Below are 17,801 nucleotides of genomic sequence, written 5' to 3' on the forward strand. Positions count from 1 at the left end.
GATCTCTGGAGAAGGTGAAAAATGCACCCCTTTAAAATCACAGTTTAAAAAACTGCTTTTTAGTGTTGCAGAGAGACAGTCTTGCAAGTGATTACAGGTATAACCTAAGTATCCACACATTTTTCTATCTCAAAGCTGATGAGAAGGGTCCTTTAAATTAAAGGAAAACAGTCATTTAATACTGCCAGAGAGGGCAGCCTGCTGACAATCCATCAGTCATTCTCTCTGCAGGCTTCACTCTTCCCTTCCCCCTGAGCACATGAAATAAGGCCAAATGGCAGTGATTATCACCTTCTCCGGTCTTTCCCCCTCTCTGGGGCTCCTGGTGAAGGGAGGGATTGCTGCCTCCTAGTGAAGCCTAAGCACTTGGAGAAAGACTGATGGCCTGTGTGCATTTCAAAAGGTCAGCAAGGCTGTTTTAAATCACCAGAGCAAAGAAACTTTGTTTTTTTAAATTGATTTGCTATAGGGCATTTTTTGCCCAATAATGAGGCTCAACCTGTAGTTGTTGGTACTTTTTTCAGTCCGACAATGTCCAGGATAAAAGGGACTGGTTATGGAGACAATTACCACACCCCCAATTGGGCATTTAGAAGCAGTTTGGACAGGGTGATGGCAGAATACAGGTTCTACTGATTTACATTTCCCACTTCAGCCCCAGTGTTTTCTGAAAATATAATCCTGAAAGATAGAGACTATCAGGAGCACATGGAGAAGAAACAGGATGGCAGAGGAAATGGGGGTTCCATGAAAATTAACCCCCTTCTTATTTGTTCTAGCACAATGTCTTCTGTTTACAGCACTAGTTGCAATGCAGTTCATTAGATAGGAGAACTGGCAGAAATGACGTTTCCATAATGCTACTAGCCTGCTTGCAGTGCAGTTAATTTAAAAATGACAAAATGGTGTCCCTTCCTTGAAATCTATTGTACGGAGGTTGCCATGTTGTAACCATAATCTGCACACACTGGAGGCCCCCATGTTTCTGGCAGCTTCCTCTATTCGTTCAAATAGAAAATAGGCAGAAGTTATGTCAGCCTGGTGATGGCCATCTTTTCTAGCTCTGAGCTTGCTTGAAGAAGTTCTAGCATGCCAAGCACCCCAGAACCTAAAAAAAGAAAAGAAAAGAATGCAACCTGAGCACACTGGAAGCTAAAAAAAATAAAACAGCTCTCTAGTGCTCTAGTGCTAGAAGCTAAAAAGAACACAGCCTATTATTCATAAGGCACTTAAAGCTGCTGGCTGCTGTGTAGTGATTCAGGAAGATACTACTAATATGCTTCAATTCAGATTTCAAAAGGTGGCATTTGGAAGAAAGAGCAGGAAGGGGGAAAGGATAAAAGGGTCAGTCAGGAAAAGCCAACAGGAGATCTGTCTCTGTCTCTTCCCTGGGAGTGAAGAGGACTCCATCAGTTCTTTTGCCATTCCCTTTTCCAAGAGCAACTTGGAGCACAATCCTAAGATCATGCTGGGCTGCTGTAAGGCACGTCTGTACCTCCTTTTGAGTTGGGGATGCTGGCGCAAGGACGCATGCCAGCCTCAACAGAGTGAGTTTGTGCCAGGAGCAGGCCACTGGTGTGGCAGTTTGGGGAGGATGTTTCGGGGGTATTCCAGGGCTTGGGGAGGACAGGCAGCAGTCAGGCGAATTGGGCCCAAGAGGGGATCGGACTGGCCTCCAGTACTTAGACCATATCCTAACCCCTTCCCAATCAACCGGCCTAACTCTGGGCTACTCGGATCTATGTCAGCTGTGGCTGGGGCAGTGTTTGGGGTAAGGATCAAATATCCCCTTGCCCTGAGTTGCACCACAGTGACCTCCAACCCTGCACTGGATACAGTGCATCCGGCCTGTTGGTATCCTCAGGAACACAGGCAAATTCTAAATATTTTATTCATATGAAATTCATACATTGTTGTGTACTTTTTTTCTTTTTCAGAAAAAAACATATCCCAGGAAGAATATGGTAAGTCACATAAAAACTGTCAATTGTAAAAACTGATTGACAATCTTGGAAAAATTGATCAACTGTCAGTGCATCCACTCAAACTTTTTCTAACCTACTCTGGAACTCTCATTTGTTTGGTAAACCCATTGTAGACTTTGAATTTCTTGCAGTTCATCATTTCATTTTTGCACATTTTTCTCCCTGTGAAACCTACTTGTTTTCCTTTTCAGAACAAATGAAGGAAGAAAGAGGTAAGTCTCAGACAATGTTTTATACTTCTCTAGGGACAATTAATTACAATCAAGCCTTGTAGTAAGTCTGCCCTTGGAGACTGCCCCAAGCTACAATTAGCAAAGAATACAGCAGCTACACTACTATCTGGGGTTGGGCATTGGGGACATCCTTTCCCAGTGCTTAAAATGCTACCCTGAATCCTTGTCCATTTCACAGTTCAAAGTTCTGATGCTTACCTCTACAGCTCTGCATAGCTTTGGACCATGGTACTTAAATGAACTGCTGCTCTCATTCCAATTTTTTCATGCAATGAGCGGCTTCTGCACGAGTAAATAAAATAAGCCTGACAGGCCTGGGACACAGGGGACCCCTTGGGTCACAGGAGGCAGCAGCAAGGGCACCTCAGGGCCTGATCTTAGCAATGTCAGCCTGGCCCAAGTGTCCTCAGTAGAGTTGTGGGGGAAGGGGACTACATTACCCAGGTCTTTCTTCCCACCACCTGCAACTCTCACAGCCCCAGGCTGCTTTAGCTCATGGGCTAGCCAGCATCTGCTCTAGCCAGTAACCTACCCAGCTCTGCCTTCACCCCTGGCTGGGCTGGGCTTTATGCAGGAGACCAGTCCCCTTAGGCTCCACCCCTTCCTTCCTGTGAGGGTTATAATGCTGGCCAACTGAGCCATCCTTCCCTTTTCTCACCTGTGCCTTTCACTCCTGCTCTACCTGCTAGTCAGACTGTAGGGACTTCTGCCCACACCCTTGCCCCTGGAGTAGACTAGGGTTGCGTTGTCCCTGCAGACCAGTAGGCAAGGAGGTAATGGTGAGCCCTGGAGCTTTGGGCAGTCTGCCGGAGGCCTGCCTAGCTGGTCAGGAACTGGCTTGGTCCTCCATGGCCCCAGGGAACAGGCTCAGGGAACAGGGAACATGGCTCAGGAACAGGCCAGGTTTGCCACTGAGTGCCCTGTCGTGGGTCACCGCAGCTTGCTCTCAGGAGTCCACAGGCCAGTCCTCTCTGGCTTCGCTACTGCTGTCCTGGTGGATGTGAGGGTCCGCCTGTGATAGTCCCATGGCTCTATTTCCCCTGTGAGCCTCAGGGGCTAACACAGGCTCCCTTCCCCCACTGCTGCTGCTGCCCAGCCTAGGGGCTGGCTTCTGGGTAGGTCTGCTTCCAGGTAAGTCAGGGGAACCCTGGCAAAGTCCAATTACAGATGGGAAGGGCAAGAAAAAGCAATAACAGGAGTCATTTGGTTCAGCAACTCCTGTACCACTGCTTGCAGCTACTATAGTCTCCCAGGGACCTTCTGTAGGGGCCTGACCTAGTGATCCTTGATGCTGCCCATGGTTACCTCAGCTGGACTTGGCTACCTTTGCAGCCAGGGCTCATTCATGCTGACTGAGCATGTGACTCTTAGGTGTAAAAGCAGCCCATCCCAGCTGAGTAGATTTCCATTGGGATTCTCCCTGCTTTGAGGTTATACTGCTTACCTTCGGAGCCAAAGATTGTACATGGGGATAGCTCTGTCAGTGTGTCAGATCTTCAGTTCAGTTGAAGAGAATCTCTCTTGCTTTCCCCCCACACATATCCTGGAGTGTCTCCTTGGTGTAGCTGCACTGGCTGCCTTTGCAGCCAAGAACTAAATGTCCTAAGATTATGTCAGTGTGCCTGATCCCACTGGCGGTCCTGGCCCCTGCGCTGCTCAAGACCAGGGCTTCAAGGTGCCACCCATACTGCCAAGCGCTGCTCCCCACCGTCTGGGGGTCTTTGGAGAATCGAGGAGGCCACATGCCTCCCTCCATCCTTTCAAATGTCTTCTGAGGCCTCCAGAAGTTCAAAAACCACTACTACTAGTTTTTTGCCTCCACAGCCCCCCAGGCAGGGGTGGGGGTGGCGGCAGGGTGTGAGGAAGGTGGTGACACCCATGGAGGTATTATGCCCTGGGATATTTGCCCCCCATTCAAGGAATGCCACTGCCTGATCCAAGAATAAAGCTACCCTGACAGTTCATGTTTTCAGTTCAGTTCAATCCGATGCCAGATTTGGCTGCCAGGTGGAGTGAGTTCACTTCTGCTGTTGTAAAATGGGTGTTAATGGCACACGCAGTGCTCAGTCAGTGGCCATTTTGCAAGTGCTGCTGCAAGAGGTGGAAATGATGCAACTCCACCGTTGGACCCCACCGTACCCACTGGAGTCATGGTGGAAAGAGAGGGGGAGAGATTGGGAGTACTGGGGGCATAACTGTGTGGGAAGGGAGAATGAACTGGTGTTGGGAGGATGTGGGAGTGGATGGATCTGGCAGCACTGGCACTCGCTTGATCCTATTCCCATCCGGTCCAAAGCTCCCCATCCCTTTTCTCTCCTCAGATATAGACCACCAAAAGTAGTGGTGTATGTCCAAGGAGACCCACAGATGGCCCTAAATGTTTTATACTTATCTCCCATTTGCCCTCAAGTCACCACTACCATCTCTGAATGCAGTGCATGCCTTTTTGGCATAGCTGCATTGGCGCAGCTGGCAGGGGATAGGATTGGGGTTTTAGTTTCTAAATTAATCTGGGGAAACTCAGGCCAGGTTCACTCATTTGTGTCCACATCTACAAGTGTATAAGTGGGAATGTCACATGTGTGTGTTGAATACTTCCAACCTACGTTCCTCAATGCAATGCCTGGGAATTGCATGCCATGGTCAGAATTTGGGCTTGGGATTTTTGTACCAGCATCATGGATGTTTGTGTACCATGAAATATGCTTTGTTCATTGCTATTGAACAGATTTCTTCAAAGTTCGTGGCTACAGAGGTAAGAATTACATTTTTTAAAATATGTTAAGATGAGCACTTGATATGGGAAAACTGCTTCTTCTGTTACCTTGTTTTCATGGGGCTCCTGATTGGGCCGAGTTGAGCTGCACCAGTCTCGCCCCCTCCCACCCCACTCTCTCCCTGCTACACCTCCTCCCTGCCCTCCCCCACCCTGGAATGCCTCCCCCCTGCCCTCCCCCCACCCCAGAACACCACCTCCCAACACCCCCACTCACCTCTCCAGTGCCTGGCAGTCTGGGCAAGTGCCAGTCAGCAGAACGCAGGCCCAGAACTGGGGCTGTTCCAGCACAGGCTTGCACTCCAGCGCTGGGCCCGCAGTAAGGCTTGCAAACAGGTTTGCAACAGTGTGCTGCGGCGGTAAGGCAGTGCACCAGGCTCAGGATCCAGCCCTTATCAATTTGTTTCAAGTTTTATAAATTATCTTCTATTATAGTTATGTAGAAGCTTAGTTTTTTTTTAAATTTTTCCTAATAAAGGATAAATAAACATTATGGGCAATGTATCTTAAAGGTATACAAATGAACATGGGTAGGGAAAGGGGCCTTGTGACTGCCTCTTACTTATGATATGCAGCAATGTGTTGCAATGTGTCACAAACAGCAGATGGGTTAGTAAACCCACGTCTGGTCTGTACCAGCTCACAGAATGGAAAAAATCACTTCATTTAGAAAACTGGCACGATAGCAAAGTTGTCTAAGCTAGAAACTTCTGCCCCGCTCTCGGACTTTCTATGTGAAGGCAAGGTTTTGTAAGGAGGAATATATTCAATTATGGGAATTCTTGCTTGCAAGCAGTCAAAAGTAGTAAAGTCCAGAAGCAGGTTTACCATTTTCTTTGCTGGTTGTGAGACCTAGATCCATGACAATTTGCCAAGAGATGCCCATCGCACATTTACAAATGCACATACATAAATGCACCTATACACTAAGCCACTGTACATTGCTCATGATTGCAATGGAAGCCTCATGGAGCTGGGGGTCCCATTCTCTCAGCACCAGCAAATTCCACTGCAATGGAAAAAAAATGAAAAATTTAACCCCTGCTAATTGGGTAAGAGGCACTTTTTCAAGTGGGTGCTCCTTTTTTAGCAGGGGGAGAGTAACTGGCCCACCTCACCCCAGCACTGTCTGTTCTAGTGGCTGTCTGCTGGCATCTTTTCCTTGGCATCTTTTTAGATTGTGAGCCCTTTTGGGACAGGGAGCCATTTAGTTATTTGATTTTTCTCTGTAAACCGCTCTGTGAACTTTTAGTTGAAAAGCGGTATATAAATACTGTTAATAATAATAATAATAATAAAATGCCTGTAACCACTGTATTGGAGAGAAAATGCCTGGATTAGGGCTAAATCTAAATGCTCCCTTATAAAATCTTATTAATGGCGGGGGGTACTTGCAAAAGAGTACACTTCCAGTAGCACTGAAGTAGCTCACAAAATTCACTCCTAATACTAACTCAAATGAAATACCTAAAAAAAAGTTAAAGACCTTTAAATAAACAAATAAATGTGAATGTTGTTTAGTGACTTTCCAATCAACGATGGACCACATATCTGTCATTGATCCCAACCCAAAGCATCCATAGCTGAGGGGAGCACAGCTTCCCTCACCTCCTGAGGCTTTTCTCAGTCTGGCAGAGCCCACATGCATCCACCCGAGGCCTCTGCAGGGCTCCAAATGGCCATTTTGGCAGGAAAAAAGCAACTTCTGATTTCTGGAGGGAAACTGGAAATGATGTTTTTATGCCTTATAAGGCATTCTGAGGGCATCAAAACAGTTGTTTTGAGCCCATAGAGGCTGCAGGTGGACACATGCAGCCCCTGTGGGGCTCAGAAAAGCCTCCGGAGGCAAGGCTACAGAGGCTAGAAACAGGTGATGTCGTTTAACCATGGCGTCACTTAACAACGGGGATCGGCGAATCCTTCTCCATCGTTAAGTAACATTTACCTGTGTTGCAAAATGGCATGTAACAACAGCAACACATCTGGTCCAGAAGGGATACTGTTATCTTGAAAGAGCAACAAAGGACACCCAATAAAATTGAACAGGTCAAGAGTTTTAAATATCTAGGGGTACACTTCCAACATAATTGATCTGGGTGCATCCATTGTAAATTGGTACAGGTCCAGCCTATTTACACACGGATTTTTTTATACATGGATTTGACTCAACACGAATGGCCCCTGCAAATGAGAAGGAATGTGCCGATCCCTGGAGAAGGGGAAAATGCACCCCTTTAAAATCAGTTTAAAAGACTGAACAGTCCTTTAACAATAATGAGAGAGAGAGAGAGAGAGAGAGAGAGAGAGAGAGAGAGAGAGAGCAGCTGGCTGACAATCCATCAATCCTTCTCTCTCCAGCGGCCCCTCCCTTTCCCCTGAGCACTGCCTCCCCCTCCCCCCCGCTGAGTGAAAGAAAGGTGATTGTTTTGCATTGGTGAAGGGAGAGGCTGAGTGAAGCTTTCTAAGCTCTTGGAGGAGGACTGGTTGATGAATTGTCTTCTTAATGACTCTTATGTTTGCGTCAATGGTCACCAAGGCTATTTTTAAATCAAAGAAACTTTGTTTTTTAAATTGATTTGCTATTGATTTGCTTGGAACGGAACCCAACGTGAATAAGTAGTCTCAACCTGTAGTTAACTTAGCCCATTCTACCTCCCAAGCTATTCTTAGGCTTTTCCACAGGAAAGGTAATTGTTTCATTCCCGTGGCATTCAAGATCTTTAATGCTAAGCCAGTTGCGCAATTATTATATGGTATTCCAATTTGGATCAGGGTAGCAAACCATGACTTGGAGTGACTCCAGGCAAAATTTGTTAGGGCAATTTTGGGGTTAGCTACGTGTGCTCCTTAAGCAGCCACAACTCCTGTTAACTAGAGCCTGGCTTTTATCCATTCTATATTGGTTGCACATACATTACAATTCGTCACCAGGAAGTCAGGTATATCTGATGCTTGGCAAGTTCAACTTTTCTACATGGTCACACTTTATAAGGAAGAAAATTGAGTCAATAGGGATCTCACTAGACCATCTGAACATGTGTTCATACTCCGAGGCCTATTGAAGGATCACAGTCAGACTGCTGGATATTGAATTTCAAAATCTTTATGAACTGTCACCCTGCACATGCCCAATCTTGTCTGATCTCAGAAGCTAAGCAGGGTCAGGCCTGGTTAGTACTTGGATGGGAGACCGCCTGGGAATACCGGGTGCTGTAGGCTTATACCATAGTCTTTCGAGACTGAAGGTTGCCAACCAACCATGAACTGAAAGGTTTGCTTGCCTTTAAATCATTCCATCCCATATCAGTTTGGGAAAATGGCAACCTACTTTCCTCACTGACAGACCCCAGAGAACGATGCCCCATAACTCTGGCAAGGTTCAATGTTATTCCTTCAAGGGTGACAGTTGGAAGATTATTATTATTATTAACAGTATTTATATACCGCTTTTCAACTAAAAGTTCACAAAGCGGTTTACAGAGAAAAATCAAATAACTGAATGGCTCCCTGTCCCAAAAGGGCTCACAATCTAAAAAGTCTGTTTTACAAAGTCTGGTTTTTACAAAATGTTTTACAAAGTCTGGTTTTTTTTCCTCATTATAACAATTCATGAATTTAACAGTCATGTCCATACTAAGCAGGGTTTTATTTAGATAATTAAGGTACTTTTGCATATCATCTCACTTTTTAAACTGTATTTCATTGTGAGTTGACAAACACACTCCACATGTTTGTGGAGTAATAACCTTTGTTAAAGTTATGAAGTGGGGAGTAAAATGAAAGTAGCACCCTCAGTTAACTTTATTCATTAATCAACAACCTTCACACAAGATTCCCTACCAAGATCGTCTTTGCCCTTGTAATGGGGGGGGGCAGTTGAATCTCTTTTACATGTACTCCTCTACTTTCCATGGCATAACAGTGCCCACTCCACCTATTTGATGCCCATCCTGGTTAATAGGGAGGGTCTTCCAGATATGATAAAGATAAAGCTTCTATTAAATGATTGCTCACCTGCGGAATTGAAAAAGGTTTCAAAATTTATGATGGTGGTGATAAAACAATATCTACTGAATGATGTTTCCAGTGTTAAAATCAAGAGGGTGGTAGTTTATCTCCAGCAGATGGTGGCAAGTAAAACCAAGAGATGGTATCAAACTGCCAGTATGTTTTATAAGGGGCAAATAAATTTGATTTATTTGGTTGTCATGTATTCCTTTGTATCATTTATTACAGGCTTGTATTCACTGTTGTTGTGTTTGTTATGTATGCCCATAAAGGTCTTGTGTGTGTGTCTGGGGGGGGGGGGGGACGGACCCATACGGTTCTCCCTCCATGCCTTTCAGTGAAGCTCTCGCTTTTTCTTTGCAGAGGATATTGTCTTAGATCCCAAGACAGCTCACCCAAGACTGGAAGTGTCTGAAGATGGGGACTCTGTGACAGACTCAGGAAATGTGTTAAGAGTTCCTAACAGTGAGGGGAGGTTTGACTCCCATATGTTTGTCCTGGGAAAAAAGGGTTTTTCCACAGGCAGCCATTACTGGGAAGTGGAGGTTGGCCAGAAAAAGAATTGGGACTTGGGTATTGCCTCTGAATCCGTTTCTCGAAAAGGAAAGATTACACTGGCCCCTCAGAATGGCTACTGGGTCATAGGGCTTGATGGAAGGAATGATTACTGGGCTCGGACAGACCCCTGGACCTGCCTCAAAGTGAGTGGAAAACCTACAAAAATAGGGATATTCCTGGATATATTGGATGCAGAGTTGTCTCTTTATGATGTCAACAGGAAGAGTAAATTGTACACTTTTACTATCCCTTGTCTTGGGACATTTTATCCCTTCTTCTCAATGGGCTCTGTGACTGCAGAACTAGATAGGCAGCCACTGAAAATTCTAAAGAAGCCAGAAGAGTGATTGTGGTTGAAGAACAAAAGGTTCCTGGGAAAAACCATAATTAATGAAAAACTTGAATTTAAAAAGAATGGCTTTGTCCTTATGCGGGCCACAGAATCCATTTGTGCCTCCAACATGAAGAGTAAGAACCAGCAATGAATACTGGATGCAAAAGGGACCTCAGCACAGCTTTGCATCACAGGCATTGAATGATATGGGAATAGTAAAACTGATTAATAAAATGTAGATAAAATGGCAACAATGTGAATTTTGCAGCCAAATGTCATCCGTGTTTACACAAAAATAAATCTGTTTGATTCATTAATTAAATTAAAAGAATTTTTACTTTCATGTTGATAAACAATATCAAACTGTGTTTCATTGTTTTATTCATGCTCTATATGGTTTTATTTAGCTGGTTCCAGATTCTCAGTTTATGTCTCACTCCCAGGGTGACCAGATACAATGGTAGACAGAGTACCTGTACCTTTAAACCATTGTATAGAAAAGGCAATGTTAGTAGGTGCAGCTTTTTAAACCCTTTCATGTTGAGCTGCACCTGCCAAAATTCCCTCTTCTATACAATGGTTAAAGGTATAGACACTCTGTCTTCAATTGTATCTAGTCACCTTGCTCACTCTCAGAAATGGTCTCTATGCTGAATATTCAAAAAACCTTAAATTTCAGATTTGATTTTTTCTGAGTATTTTTAAAAATAAATCTGATGAAAATGTCTAGAATGTACTTCTAAGTGATGATATGCTGATAGCTTTTTAAAAAGCCTACTTGTAGAATAATAGTCTTTCAACTGTGATTGCACGAGCAAATTATTATAATCCACACAATGAAGAACCATCAACTGATGATTGATCCATCCCATTTCCTCATAGACTAGGTTTTGAACAACTTCACTTAGTGTGGAGAAGCTTTAGCAGCTCCAGGTGGAGCAAAGTTTGGACAAGGGTCAGGTCCCACCTGGATGGATCATGTGAATTGCACTGGGAAAGAAGGCAGCCTAAGCAAGTGCCCAGCCGCAAAATCTTTGGGAGAAAATAACTGTGATCACAGTGCAGATGCCGGTGTAGAGTGAACTTCAGATGGTAACTGAACTTTAGAATTGAAAAAGGAGTTGAAAAATCATATACTCTGCTAGCTGCCCTAAGAATATTTTATGTTTCTAATTTAAAACGTATATACTGCCTTACTCTCAAATCCATCTGGGGACAACTAGTCCGCTCATAATATCTCTTGGACCTGAGTCTAATCAATGCAGCAGTTACCTTCATTGCTTCTGCTGAGTTGCTCCTCCAGAACAGCAGCATTAACTGGGAAGCCTTTAATATACGTATAAAACTTACACAGCGCATCTCGCTGTGACAGGCAATGTGTATTTACTGAAGTCCAGATTGCCTTTTGAGAAGGAATGGCACTGAGAGTTCCGAAGATGAAAGTCTAATGTGGCAGAATCTAAAGATAAGAGATAGGAATGCTGCATTATTTGTAAGGTAGTGGTAGAAGGAGGAGACTGTTGGAGGAGAAGAGAAGTGGGAGCCCAAGAGGTGAAAAGCTTAGGAGAAGAGAAAGGAATTCTCACTTGCATACTAACAGTCCCATTTTACCCAAGACAACCTTAATGTTCTGTGTCCCACCATGGATAAATCAAAATATCCAGGATGTCCAAAGAACGTGGAGTTTTTATTTACAGTATTTATTTATTTTATTTAAATAATGTTTTTATTTACAGAATGATCTGCCTTGCATTGGATCCTGGCATGTTTTCCATCTGGATTTCATTGGCTTCAGTGTCTAACTTTAACTCATGGGCTCAGCCTCCTATATCATTGGGTAGCACACTGGCCGCTCCTTGGTACATGAGGATAGAAGTGACCTTAATTCTGATTGGTGAACTATGGGAGGATAAGATAATAGATGAAATTGATACTGTGTCTGATTACTTGAGTTGTGGGTTTTTGGTGTTTTTTTCATGAATTTTGGTAAATAAAAAATTGAAAAAAGGCAAAAAGCAGTGTTATGTGTTTTTATTCCAAGTTATTTTAGTTTTTAAAAAAATTCTTGCTGTTAAAGTGTTCAGATAGTGTATGTGCACTAGGAAGGTGATATAGAGAATACATTCCAGAGCTTCTGGTGGTGTGTTGGAGGAAGCAAAGGGGGGCATGGAAAATAATGCAAATGACAGCTGCTTCAATATAAGGAGAGCAAGCAAAATAGCAAAAAAAAAAAAAAGCAGCAGCAAAATAATACAAATGTAAAACGTCCACACAGGGAACATAACAGAGGCATCGTCCAATATTTACAAGAGGGAATCCATAGGCAATTTTACCTGGCCGGCCCAGAATTATTTTAACACAAAGTGGTAGAAGCAACCTTTCATCACACAATCACAGCCTGTGTGCTTACTTGCACACAAGCACCCAGCACCTCACCTTCTTGCGCTTGGATATGAATAAGCCCCTGGGAGAGCAATGTTGCCTTCTGAAAATATGCAAGCTGAAGCCATCTAGTGATGGAAAGTGGTACTGCACCAATATGATGAATGAACTCATGATGCCTTGCTGGATCTTTCCAGCCTTCCGTCGGAAGGTCTACTGGGTCACAGGGCTTAATGGCAGGAATGATTACTGGGCTCAGATAGACCCTGCCTGGACCTCTCAAAGTGAATGGAAAACCTACAAAAAATCAGGAAGCATACAGGTACCATAGCATTTCTGCAGCTCCAGTATGGCTTTTGCTTTCAGTGCTGGATCACCTGCACCACTTTTTACAGGCCAAATTGTTGCAACTTTTTAGGACAGGAGAGTTAGAAATGCAGGTTATAAGCAATTGATTTTAAAGAAAGAAAGCCTGTGTAATGCTATGCCAGTGATTTTCAATCTTTTTCATCTCAGCATGCTGACAAGGTGCTAACATTGTCAAGGCACACCATCAGGCTTTTGGCAATTGACAAGGCCCATCATACTGCTGGTGGGGGCTCACATCCCCCAATGTCCCTACTAATAAATGATCCTTCCCCAAACTTCCATGGCACACCTGTGGACCATTTGCAACACACCAATGGGCCATGGCACACTGGTTGAAAATCACTGCCCTATGCGGTGAGCAGAGCCCTCTACTGGACACACAGGGCAGAAAAATATTTTGGCCCTGTGGCAAAAGGGCATCTGGTGGCTTACTAGGGATGGCAATTATTTAGGGGAGGAGCTATAAGAAACCCAAGGGGAAAGTTAATAACACCCAGGTGAAAGATTAGTCAAGTATTGTGAAATGCTCTTGGCCCTGTTATTACCACTCTGATCTCTTGTGTTCTGCCCGAGGTCCCCATCAGGGATCCCATTAAAGGCGGTGCCTAGGGAGGTATAATTTATTCCTTCTTTCCATGAGTCTGTTGATTAAAGGCGATTTTGTGCCACATTTTGGGCCGAATCCTATTCCTATCCAACTTTGCTGCACCTTGAGGAAACCCCATGACTGCCCCCCATAGGATGCAGTGCACACCCAGTTGTCATGTCTGCATCCTGTGTGTGTGTGTGGGGGGGCAGTCATGAGGTTTCCTCAAGGAAAGGGAATGGTTGTTCCTTAGGGCTGCAATATGACTGCATTGGCGCTGGAAAGTTAGATAAGATTGGGCCCTTTGTTGGGTTTGTCACATGCCCCTTGATGTGGTGGAGACATTTCCAATGTTTGTGTAACATATTGATGGAAGGCTTTGACTCTGAGCTATCTTTTTGGTTCTTGCCTGTTTGCCCTGTTTGGTCATTTCTGGCAGCTGGGTTTTCCACTGAGAACCATTACTAAGTGGGCACCATGAACACCTTTGCCCAAATTTTTTGGGGGGTGGTGGTGGATCCTTAGGTGAAATAGGGCCTTGGGCATAGGAGGACTTGGAACTGGCACATTATCTGGGTGTCTTTATACAATGGATAGGTGAGGTCCAGATTTTTGTGGCTGGCAGTCCTGATGTGGCTTTATTCACAGGTGCAGGGCAGACCATCGGCTATGCTTAAACCAGAGGCTTGGCCCTGTGTCTTACCAGAATGAGGTCAGCTAGAGGATGCTGTATTTTGTAAGTAGACCACATGAAGTGACTCTGGGACTTATCTGAGTGCTTCAACCTTGCTGGGAGGGGTGTTGTGCCAGAATGCAACCATGCTCAGCACATGTTCTTGTGATACTCAGGCCCCTGGTGAAACCATACCTAACTGGGTTATGCTTGTCAGAGAGCAGACTGTTGAAGGACATCAGAAGTTATAATGGATTTTTCTGGGATTCTGATCTGCAGTAAAAGATAGCAGCATGCGGTGAGTTGTCAAAAACAGAATTCCTTCCATGATTCCTGTTTCTGAATTGCATTGCATTGAGGGGTCAAGGTGGGGCAGCTCTTTACCACAGTACTTCTGGTACAAGGATGCCCAAAGGGATTCGAATTGTATTCCTTTCACAAAGGCACAGTCAGATCAGCAGCATGATGGGCAGTGGAAAGGTAAGTAATATGTGCATTCATGGGAAGGTCTCATGCACATAAGCACTATGAACATATCAGCCATTGCTATGATATGGATGGGCCTACAGACTAAGTGGTTTTAAGGGTGCAGTCTGGAGTGTCTATCCCTATAACAAGACAGTGAAGTTTTGTTCAGCATGGTATCCTGTGGTGTTGCAATGAAATCAGGCGAGTGGCCAAAATAAGCATGATTCTTCTCCACCCATTTAGTTTCCACCAGTCCCTTCCCTGGTGTTTGTTTCTCAACACTTTTGTTTATGACTTTGAACTACAAGAGTCATTGACCAGTATCAGGACAAGGTGCAGCCCTAGCACCCAAGCTATGCATGCTCCACAGAAGTGGAGAATCTGCTGCAACCTACCTGAGTCCCTGAAACCAGTGGCCACTGTTACTTTTCCCTCTTCTGTGCCACATCTAGGAAGGGAACCGAGAGAAATGACAGTGAATCTTTTTCTCCTGGCCTGCTTTTGGGGTGAGTGAGCCTCCTCTTCTTCTTTAAGCTGCATATAAGCAAATGTTGACCTTCCCCCCTTCCTACAACTCTTTCCATGGCTGTTGTGCCATAGTCAGTTTATCCAAAACCACACTGTTTGGTATTAGAGACTGCGGACAAAATTCAATCCAACATTCAAGCACTGAGGCAGCCACAATGCAGTCCCTTACCTTGAGGAAGCCTCTGTGACTCCCTCCCTCCCACCCACTGCAGGATGCAGTGCCCATCCTGTTGGTATGACTGTATCAAAGATGGGAAGTTGGATAGGTTTGGGCCCTGGATGAATAGGTGAACTGTGGCTCACTGTCTTAATTTCTGGGCAACCACATGCTGCCTTGTTGTTGCAGTTCTTGAACATAATTCTGGAGTAGGTGGGTTGTGATTTGATTCAGGAAGTCCTGTGCTTTGAAAATGATGAGTATTAACAAGGAAAGCTACTTTCATTTGGAGGAAGGTAAGAACTTTATGTGGCTGTGTGGGCCTTTGGGGGAGGAGGGGAGGCATTCGTTTTGGGGTGGGGGAGGGCAGGGGGGAGGAAGAACTGGCCTGGGAGGGGATGGGACCAGCAGAGCCCTGCTCCGCCAGATCTTATTCTCCATGTTGGGTTGAAAAAACCTGACACAGAGGTTCTCCTATCTGCACCAATGAGATCGCTTGTGCAGACAAGAGAAGCCCCATTGCAGGGCTTGAGGCTTTCCTCCGGGGAAGGATACAAAAGTCCCCTTCCCCTTGGAGACCTCCAGCTGCTTCCTGGTGCCTGAGGGATACTGTGGTTGCCATTTTGGCACTGCTGTTCCTCCAGGCATCTGGAGTCATAGGGTTGGGCTGTATGGTCCTTGCCGCTCTAACAGAGCCTGTTCGTGGGTAAGGGCCACAGGGAACAATTCCACAGACTGCCTCTTTGGGAGGTCCAGACAAAGAAGGCTTCCTGGCCATTGATCAACACTGACGGGAATTAAGTAAAGAAAACATGGACTTTGATCACTTCTACAGCAGTGGCCGCTACAATGTGTACAGGCGTAGAAGCAAAATACATTTCCTAATTTTCCTAAAACTTCACCTACTCCAGCAAGCTTCATAATAATAGCTTCTACTCCAAAATATCTCCCCTTTTAGGAGACCAGATGTGTAGCAGTGCACAACCCACCTGCTTTTAACAGCTGATAGTTGGTTATAAAGGGAAATTTGTAGTTATGCAAGAGTAAGAAAATCTGCAATTGAAGAATACTGTATAGAATTCTCTCTCTCCTATACTTCTGTTAAAGGTACAGGAGTCAGGTCTTCTTTGGTTCACTGTACTTTTCTGTCTCCCCTTATGCCACTTATTGCTGTCTCTTCACCAGTTTTGGGCTCTCTTCACATCCCTTTATCACTTTCTGTCATGTCACCTCGGCCCTCCCCCTCCAAGGCATTTACACTATTTCCTCCTCTGTATTTGTTAGGCATCTGGGCATACCTGCAAAGAAGGATTTCTGTTCCATCCCACCCAAACAAATGTCAGGTATCGGTGGGCACACAATACATGCATCCCTTGAAAATGTAACAGGCAGGCAGGCTGATAGAGCAGGAGGCAGCCCTTTGAGTATCCTGGCCCCAGATAGTTTGTAAACAGCTTTAAAGCTCAAAAGTGGCACTTTAAATTACACCCACATGCATAGTGGGAACCAGAGCAGCTACTGCAATAGCAGGGACCTTGAAGATCCGGTGACCCACACGCAGCAGCAATTGGACCTGGCATTCTGGAATACACATACCCCTGCAAATGAACAGATTATGAAGAATGGCAAAATGGAAAGTGGACTCCGTAGACTTCTAAAAGAAACTCTCCCAGTTTCTGTGTGGATGGATAACACCATTACTGATGAAGAGATCATTTCCGTGTCCACAGCCTGTACTGATACAAACGTAGTTTGAATTGGACCACCAATAGACAAGGTAGAAGTTGCCTAAAAACACACACACAAAAGAAAGTTATCAAATGCCTGCTGTAATAATGATTAGAAAACAGAATTTTGCAGATTTGGAAAAAGACATACAAGTGGATCCTATTTATCCACGTTAGTTCCATTCTGTGACTTGGCACGATTAACAAAAAAAAAGTGTTGTGCTAAATTCCATAGAGTTATGCAAATATACTGCAGCCTGACACTTTTGGATGGAAGGAAACTAAGGCAGCTGTTATCAATCCCCTCCCCTCCATACTCAGACCTCCCCATTGCCAGCTGTCCCGCTTCTTTCACGTAAGCCCCACTGTAGTCAATGGAGCTTACTCCCAGGAAAGTGTGGATCATCTTGCCTGAGTCAGCTGGAGCAGGAGAGGCTGCACCATCTCAGTGTGTGTGTGTGTGTGTGTGTGTGTGTGGGAGGGGGGAATTTGGCAAACACTCCCTGGGTTTTTTAAAGCAATCCCCTCTCCTCCTCCTCCTGCCTCAGCCCTCCTTGTTGCCAGCTGTCCCACTTCTTTCACAGGCGGGATGCTGACCTTTTGGGAGTCCAGTCCTATGTGTTTCTACTCAGAAGTAAGCCCCATTGCAGTCAATGGGGCTTACTCCCAGGAAAGTGTGGAGAGGATTGTAGGCTAAATCACATGCTTTGCTTGCTATGAAGGCTTGCTTGTGTCAGTGATTGCCTGCAGCACCTTGGGGGGGTGGGAATTCGGCAAACACTCCTGGAGTTTTTTAAAGCAATCCCCTCTGTTGCTACAGCACTTGCCCCTGTGTGTGTGTGTGTGTGTGTGTGTGTGTGTGTGTGTAAGAGAGGTCCACCTTGCTGTATGTGTTCTGGCTACAGAGGTTTTTGGTCCCCCCCTTCAGCCTCTGCCAGCTCAGGCGCTCCAGGTGTGTTACTGTTCCTTACTGTGTGTAAGGAACTGTTGTTACTGTGTGTACTGCAAGGGGAACCT

This window comes from Tiliqua scincoides, chromosome 5, assembly GCF_035046505.1.
Source record: "Tiliqua scincoides isolate rTilSci1 chromosome 5, rTilSci1.hap2, whole genome shotgun sequence".
NCBI classification, from domain to species: Eukaryota; Metazoa; Chordata; class Lepidosauria; order Squamata; family Scincidae; genus Tiliqua; species Tiliqua scincoides.